Genomic DNA, 8,437 nt, shown 5'->3' with positions numbered 1-8,437 from the left:
AAGTGTTGCAAGTGTTGCACATAAATTCGGTAGCCGGTTGCAACACTTGCCAAGCAACCACAAACTAAATAAAACGCAGAAGTTTCAGTTGTAAAGTTTCACAGGAGCAGCAGCAGCAGGAGCAGCAGCAGCGGGTTTATTTTAGTTGTTCGGCTCGACTAAATGCACTTGACCAACAAATTTAAAGCAATTTGCTGGCCGAACATAAACATTTAACTCGAACACAGATAGCAAATAATGCATTTGTTTTAGATAACAAACCGGAGAAATTTATATCTGAGTTCAACTTGAATTTATGCAGCACTGCTGTGTGAACATTCGTGAAAAAGTATAAGAATACAGGATAGAATAATTTGGCTATGAAATGAAGAGAATTTATCAAACATAGAGAGTAATTAAATGAATTAAATTATTTTATCTAAACTATAAATCTTATTTACTTCAGTTTTTGTATGTATTTTACATTCTATGTTAAGCATACATATATCATATTTATTTCTACTATTTAAATATACATACCTATTATATATTTTATATATGTACACACATAGCTCACATTTTAAGCAACTTTATTTTCTTGCATTTAGTTATATTGACATAATCACAGAGCGGCTTCCATATGCTAAAGTTTGCATTCAACTTTTTGTGGCTTTGTTCTGCATTTGACGGAACTGTCGTGCGTTATCGTTTAGGCGAACTTTTCAGTTGGATAAAACTCTTAGCTAAGTTCTACTCTTCTAAACGAAATACATGAAGTGCATATTATACCTATAAAATAAAAGAAATGTATCTCCAAGCAATCCAGAGGGAACAGATTGACTACAAAATACCCTGAAAGCTGAACAAACACTTTACAGTAATATATTTTATTTTTATAATTAAAGCAATGTCTATAGTACATCGGTACGAAACAGAATTAATTGATTTTTTATAATATTAATTTTCTTGGATAATAATTCAAATATTTTTGTCATTGTCACAGTTTAACTTCTTAATTTGAGATATAGCCAAATGTGATATTAAATATTTTATAAATAAATATTTTAGATTAAGAAAAAAGAATAAATAAATATAAAATCATAACTAAACGCATAATAAATTATTTTAAAAAAAATTAGAATCTAGTAACCAGCTATGCAAACTATCCTTTCTAAATGAAAACTTTATATGTTTGTACTTGTAAATTTAATAGATATGTGCAAAATACTTTGAAATTTCGAGTACTTGTTAAGGAATTTTAATTCAAATATATATAAAACATACATACATACATACATATATACATGTATATGGTGTTAAAGTCACTTGAAATATTTTTGCGTTCGCTCAGCCCGAATCAAATATGCATTTCTTTTACATATTTTTAAGCTTGTCTAATGCACAATAATTTCTGAGCATTTCCCACTGCTCTAATTCAGATAAACATTTTTTTCTGTACTATGTGTATACGTAAGTATATATGTGTGTATGTAATATGAATGCATACATACTCAAATAAACGTAGGGCCAAAGGCCATAAAAACGTTTATGCCCCTTTTATGAACACACAAGCTGTGGAATTTCGCGCAGTTATACAGTTATCGTGGACGGACGGACGACGCGACGTGGACAGTGTTTAGTTTCATTGTATTTACTTTTATTGCGCTCTAGCTCGAGGCCCTCGTTGAGGGTTATATTATGTTAATATGAGAGAGCGAACGAGAGAGAGAGAGGGCAGGAATAAGAAAATGTCTGCAGGGCAGGACAAAGTTCACACACACACACACACTCACACAACATGTATTCCCACACATATCCCAATTGCACAATGGAAATTGCAGCCAGTGAAAATGTTAAGTGGATAGTTTGCTTCAAACTAGTAAAACAACCAAAGATTGTGTTCGCATCCGACTTGCAAATGGGAAACTCTATATGCACAGGAGTCAGTCAAGGCATATTATTAATCCAATTAATGTAACTCAAGGCGATTCGAAATTGTTGCAGCTGCCTGATCCATATTTGCTTCCCTCTTATTTTGTTAACTTATTCATATTTTCCATCAATCAACTTGGTCAGAGTTGAGCTAAGCGTTACTTACAAAACTTTTCTAATTAGCGTTAGGAGGACTAGCGCAAAGGAAAAAGTTGTTTATAATATGCCTAAAGACAAAATGTTGCATAATCTGCTATAAGTATATCACTGGAGGAAAACAAAAAATAAATTTCAAGGTAGCACATAAATTCTTTAAATCTTTTTGGCTGGGATTTAATTAGGATTTATGCTATTATTGTGTGTCACTAAGTACTTGAGCTTACGTCCTGTTGGTTGCTCTGGCTCTTTAGCCCATCAAGAGCGTGGACCAAATTTTAAGCTGGGGATTTACGTAGAGAGTATTTCACAGTCAGAAATATGTTCGCTTTTTTTCTGTTTGCTTATGACTTTATAACGATTTGTGGTATTTATAATTTTTACCAAATATTTATGTTTTTTTTTTATCAATTTATTTGCTTTAAATACATTTATCGCAAAATAAATACAGATCTTTCAGTAAATTTATTTCTTTATTTTGATTATTATTAATTTTTAATTATTTTTTTAATTTATGATTTATCCTTAAAGTTATTTTTTTTTAATTTATTTATTTTTTTTTTTTTTTTTTTTTAAGTTAAAGCTATGAAATTATTTTGATTATATATACATATATTCTTTTTTAGACAATTTTTTTTAATTTCTTAAAATTATTATTATTTTTTAAGCATATGTATTTGTAAATTAATAATTAATTTATCTTCTCAGTCTTGATGACATTATGTCTGCTCTACCTCTACGTCTAGCGGAGAGCTTTGTGGTCGCATCATTAGTAGTTGCTTTAGCTATTTATTTTTTCCTGCTTGCCAGAGTTGACAAAGATATATTGCGGAGCACAGCTTCCACAAGACGCCGCCGTGCGGAGCACATCATCAATATTAATAAAAATAATTGCTGCTACAATGCTTTCAAATGGCATTTCCACATGAGTTTCGAGCAACAAATTCACATTCGATTTACTCGCAATTTTAAAGCATTTTATACAAATATTTATTTGCAAATAAAATTCTTTTGTGCAATACAAATATTGTTGATTGCATCTTTGCAATCGAAACATTAAGAATGAATGATGATTAAAAACTCATGGTCAGTCGGTATTTATTGGTCTCGGGCTGATTGCAATTAACAACAGTTGCAAAACAATTGCACAACTTATCAATAATAGTCATCAAAAGAAATCAAGCAAATAGAGCAGAAAAATAGCAAAATCGAGAAGAGAACATAAGGAGACGCAACAAAAAACACCAAGAAAAACAATTAAACTAATTGACAGCAATTTATACGCAACAAAAGGAAGAATGCGACGGAAAAGTTTTTCTACAGAAAATTGGCACCGGCCAAGTTTTTCCAGTGCAGTGCTAAAAGAAAACCGCTAAAAACGAAGATTGAATAAAAAAATAAAAGTACCAGCTACACAGCTCTCGATCCATTTCAGTTGGCCACTAATGAAACCGCATTGAAAGGGTTGCCAAAAGCAGCGAAACTTTTAACCAACTAATTGATGGTCAAAATGCGAACCAGGCCAATCTATTTGTAAGCAAGGGGAGTTTTTGGGAACACATGTATGCCTGGACTATTTATTACTTCTCAATATGTGATATCATATTTTTCTTCAATTTCAGCTATATGGATATGAAAACTTATTGCAGAATTATCCAATATCATTTGCAGTTCCTTGCATCATCTTTGTAGTAAGTGCATTAGCTTTGCCCAAAACTTTTCTTTCATGTGCAGGCATGCCTACTCCGTGCTACTGCTGTGTAGTTTAAATTGACTTGTGTCAACTAATTAGCATGCACACTAACTAAGTTGCCATAACTTCTTGATTCCCTTGCATCGCTGACTATTTACTATTTTCGCATCAAGATTGTTAAGGCGAGTGAGCAGCCAAGAATATATTCAACTTGTGTACTTCGTGGCTAGAAACTTATAAATTCTAAGAAACTCTTGTTTGTTGTTGCTGCTCTTTTGACTTCTTGCTCTAATTTAATATTGAAAGCAAGCAAAAAGTTGTGACTTCGCAGCGGTAAGCTTATTAAGGCTATATGGATTTATATATCTAAAATTTGTCAATAAAAAAAAAAAAAACACTGAATAAAATATATAATAATCAAATAAGTTAGTCATTAGTAATGACTCATTCCACAATAGCACAAAATTAAATAAATAAAAATAAATGATCTACAGTCCTCCCCGACGGGGAATTGAACCCCGGTCTCCCGCGTGACAGGCGGGGATACTAACCACTATACTATCGAGGATGTTGTGTTTGTTCTCGCCAGTTTTCATTTTTGTGAATGATCTTATTAGAACTATTTTATTTGTAACATACCCACCCTAATCAAAAAACGAATTTTTGTTTACTTCAATATAAAACTGCAGCCTGAAAAAATCTAAAAGTAAAATATGTATGTTTTTTTATTTTATTGATGAACACGATTGCTTCATCGTTTTGATACAAGTTTTACTAACTATCATTATAGTGAATCACAAATAGCACATTTGGCAAGCAGCTGTCAGCATCCTCGATAGTATAGTGGTTAGTATCCCCGCCTGTCACGCGGGAGACCGGGGTTCAATTCCCCGTCGGGGAGATGTGTAAGAATTTTTTTTTTTTAATTTCTAAATTTCGTCCCGTTCAATAAGTAATAACAAATTCATATATTCCTTCTGCAAACTCAAAAAATTAAAAATATAAATTTGTATTTTTAACACATGTGTCTTTAAATAGGTCACAATATTTAAAAAGAAGCACAATATTCTCAGATACAGAAATATTTACATATAAGTGTGGAAAAGTATGTATTTTACTTTAAGCTACAATAAAATATTAATAAAAATGAATTACTTCAACAGATCTCCCCGACGGGGAATTGAACCCCGGTCTCCCGCGTGACAGGCGGGGATACTAACCACTATACTATCGAGGATGTTGTACACTGTCTGACAAAAGCTGTTTATAAGGTTGAGCACATTGTTACCATTGAGTTCAAATCTAAATTCATTAGCAATCTTATTCTCTATTTTAAAGTGAAGCATATAAAATATAGTTAAATTAACATTTTGTACTACACATATAAATTATTAAAATTTATTGATAGCTTTATTTGAAGGCATATTTACAAGGTATAACATGATTTTTTGGATTTATATTATTATTGACCTATTTAAAAAAATATTTTTAAATTAAAAATAAAAATTTCACATCTCTCCCCGACGGGGAATTGAACCCCGGTCTCCCGCGTGACAGGCGGGGATACTAACCACTATACTATCGAGGATGTTGTTTGCTGTCTGTCAAACACTGATTATGAAGTTAGGCTCATGTGAATTGCTATGCAGTGATAAACTGCAAAGTAAAAGAATATACATATATATTATAAATGCATTATCGCTATCACCTTTTAATAATATCAAGCTCGAATAATATAATAATTATGAGTGTTCAGGGAGTGTGACGCAGAGTTTTACATAATGGCATGTCAATTTGTTATTCATTACCATATAAATGTTAACAATAAATCAGTTTGATATTGTGTTATATGTGTGTTTTTATTCTTAAATTAATTTAATTATATTTATTACTTCTACACACTGACCTTCTCATTCACCTCGTTTCTCGTTGTTTTGCGTCATCGACTGCTAGCAGATATATTTGTTGCGCATCATTTACTTGTTAATATCCATCTGCACCCTGCTTACGTCCGTCGCTTTTCATTTAAATTGGGCAGAATATTGCGAAATATTTATGCACAGTACCTTGCAAACAAACACAAACAATTGACTTTGCTCCTGTTGAGCCAAAAACTTTAACAATGAACACCTACTCCCATTAAAATCGAACTCTGCTCTGTTCTGTGACGGCTGCTAGACCACTTTGGTCAGGCATCGTATCGGCTGCCTTGACTTTGGTTAAAAGTTGCTTTGCGCAACGCCTGACTGCGTTTCGAGTAGAATGCAAATGCAACGTGTTCAACTGAATGCATCGGAAAGTGCAGCATGGAGGCCAAAGTGAATGAGCGAGCAGTGAGCAGGCGGCTTGATGAACAAGTGCCTCTATAAGGCAAGTTTTGGCAGGCAAGCAGTAGGCCGTAAGCCATTGTCCTTCGCCAAAGCCACTGGTTGTTGCACCTAGATGAATTGATTCTAAATAGGCATACATAGATACATATCTACTATTTATATGTACGTACATATTTGTTGTCCTTCCCAGCCAAATTCAATTAGCTCGTCTGACTGTCTACCGACTCTGCTAAAAGTAAAACGTCAGACCAAGCGAGCTAACTAGTCAGCTACTAGATGTGGTCAACTGTCAGTAAATGCAACCAATTCCGAAAACTGAATGATAAACCTAATATACCCTGTAGGGCGTAGAGAATTGTTGCAGAGTTTCTTGAACGTGATGTTGAGTTTTCAATGAAACAGAAAGACTTTAGATCTAATTCTTCACTATTTCTTAAATACTTATTGCCTAGGGTATATACTCGTCAATCATTAATCGTCTTTGGCTGCACTGAAACATCTCAGCTATTTGCTCCTTGTTAACGATAGAGAAACCACCCAAAGTTCTGAATGCAATTAATGCAACTAATTTGTGATGCCATTTTAGCTTCAACCATTTGAATTTTTCCCTCTGCAATTTGTTGAGAATTTGTCCTAGTCTCACACACATACACACACACACACACACACACACACACGGAGACCCACATATACATGGGAGCACAAGCCCAAACAGCTTCACACCATTCATTAGGATGCAAATTGGGATACTTTGTAGCTGCAGGACGGAGGTCGCGTCTGCAGCAGTTCCTTCGCCTCTTTGGAACAGAAGCCCGCATAACAAAGTTTATATCACATGCAGCATTCTGTTGTTGCATGCTGCTATTGTTGTTGTTTCTATTTACTGTTGCCAGCATATGACATTATAAGCATTTATCGCTATGACCCAAAAGTAATTTGAATTGTGGCACAGGCTGCACTCCGACGAGACTTGGTTAATAATTTCATTTGATTTTTGCCAGGCTCAAAAGTTACGCTTTGAGTAACTGAAATATATATTAAATTAAATTTATTTTATATTAGTTTGTAAAGTTTAATTTGATTAATTAATTTATTTTTTATTGTAGCCCCATCCGGTTGGTGATACTATTTTAATAATTTTCTGCACTTTTTGTAGGCTATTTAACTATAGTTTTAGTTGACTCTAGTTTTGTAAACATCTTCTAAATTAAAAAAAAAAAATAATAATAATTAAATAAATAAATTAAAAACAAAAAATCATCAAAAACTTACCCATTATTGAGTTACGCAAAAATAACAAATAATTTTTTTTTTATACCCTGAACCCATTGAAAATGGGAAATCAGGGTATAATGGTTTTGTTAAAAGTATGTAACAGGCAGAAGGAGGCGTGGCAGACCCCACAAAGTATATATATTCTTGATCAGGGCGACGAGCTGAGTTGATTTAGCCCTGTCCGTCTGTCTGTCCGTCCGTCCGTCCGTCCGTCCGTCCGTCCGTCCGTCCGTATGTATGAACGCGTCGATTTCAGAAGATATAAAAGCTAGAGACTTCAACTTTTTTTTAAAATGTCCGTATATATCACGCGCATATCGAGTTTATCACTAAAAAACGATAACTCATTCCGATACTTTTTTATCGATAAAAAACCTTATCGAAGATCAGTTTAAAAATTATATCTCCTACATCTTTCAAGATAGAGTCTCCAAATTTAAAATGTATATTAAGATGAATTTTATACAATTTCGGTTTTTGTTAAAATTTACCCCCCACTCCTAAATCCACCCCCTCACCCTCATCTTTGTAAAAGTCGTATATCAAATACTATAGACTTGTCCTTCGGTATACACATACATTTAAACATTATAATTATGTTCTGAAAGTTTCATTACGATCGTACGTCTAGAAATTAAATTATTCAACAAATAAGTTTTCATTTATTGCCAACACTGCAGCGCAACCCAAGCGCAATCGCCTATATATGCGTGTGTGTGTGCGTGTGTTTGTTTGTATGTGTATGTGTGTGCGTGTGTGTTGTTTGTATGCGTGTGTGTGTGTGTGTGTGTGTGCGCGTGTGTGTGCTAATTATTATTGAAATATCAGTTCCTTGTAGGGTTCAGGGGATCTCGTAGTCGAGCAGTCTCGACTAGAGCTTTCTTACTTGTTTTAATTATATTTTCTATTGTTATTTTTATGCTATAAAACTCATCTGACCTCGAAATCATCCATTTCTCTCTGTTTATCTTTGAATTGGGGTATGTGTATTTGTCTATCACATAATCTTTCTACTTATTCATATATACATTTATTCATATACATATATACTTATTCCACTTTTTTGATCCGA

At 33.4% G+C, this 8,437-nt stretch overlaps 4 non-coding genes across 4 annotated transcripts; 1 reads left to right on the top strand and 3 right to left on the bottom strand.

The window, feature by feature from the left end:
- Positions 1–4,256: 4,256 nt before the first annotated feature.
- On the bottom strand, positions 4,257–4,328 carry TRNAD-GUC (transfer RNA aspartic acid (anticodon GUC)). The gene has a single exon. It is a non-coding gene; the product is annotated as a tRNA-Asp (tRNA).
- A 261-nt stretch (positions 4,329–4,589) lies between these two features.
- On the top strand, positions 4,590–4,661 carry TRNAD-GUC (transfer RNA aspartic acid (anticodon GUC)). Its single transcript has one exon. It is a non-coding gene; the product is annotated as a tRNA-Asp (tRNA).
- Positions 4,662–4,925: 264 nt separating this feature from the next.
- Positions 4,926–4,997, bottom strand: TRNAD-GUC (transfer RNA aspartic acid (anticodon GUC)). Its single transcript has one exon. It is a non-coding gene; the product is annotated as a tRNA-Asp (tRNA).
- A 279-nt stretch (positions 4,998–5,276) lies between these two features.
- On the bottom strand, positions 5,277–5,348 carry TRNAD-GUC (transfer RNA aspartic acid (anticodon GUC)). Its single transcript has one exon. It is a non-coding gene; the product is annotated as a tRNA-Asp (tRNA).
- Positions 5,349–8,437: the final 3,089 nt, after the last annotated feature.

This window comes from Drosophila navojoa, chromosome 3 (assembly GCF_054131105.1).
Source record: "Drosophila navojoa isolate 15081-1374.11 chromosome 3, UAZ_NAV_1.0, whole genome shotgun sequence".
Taxonomy (NCBI): Eukaryota; Metazoa; Arthropoda; class Insecta; order Diptera; family Drosophilidae; genus Drosophila; species Drosophila navojoa.
Note: the sequence above shows the minus strand (reverse complement) of the source record. Positions and strands in the feature narration are given on the sequence as shown.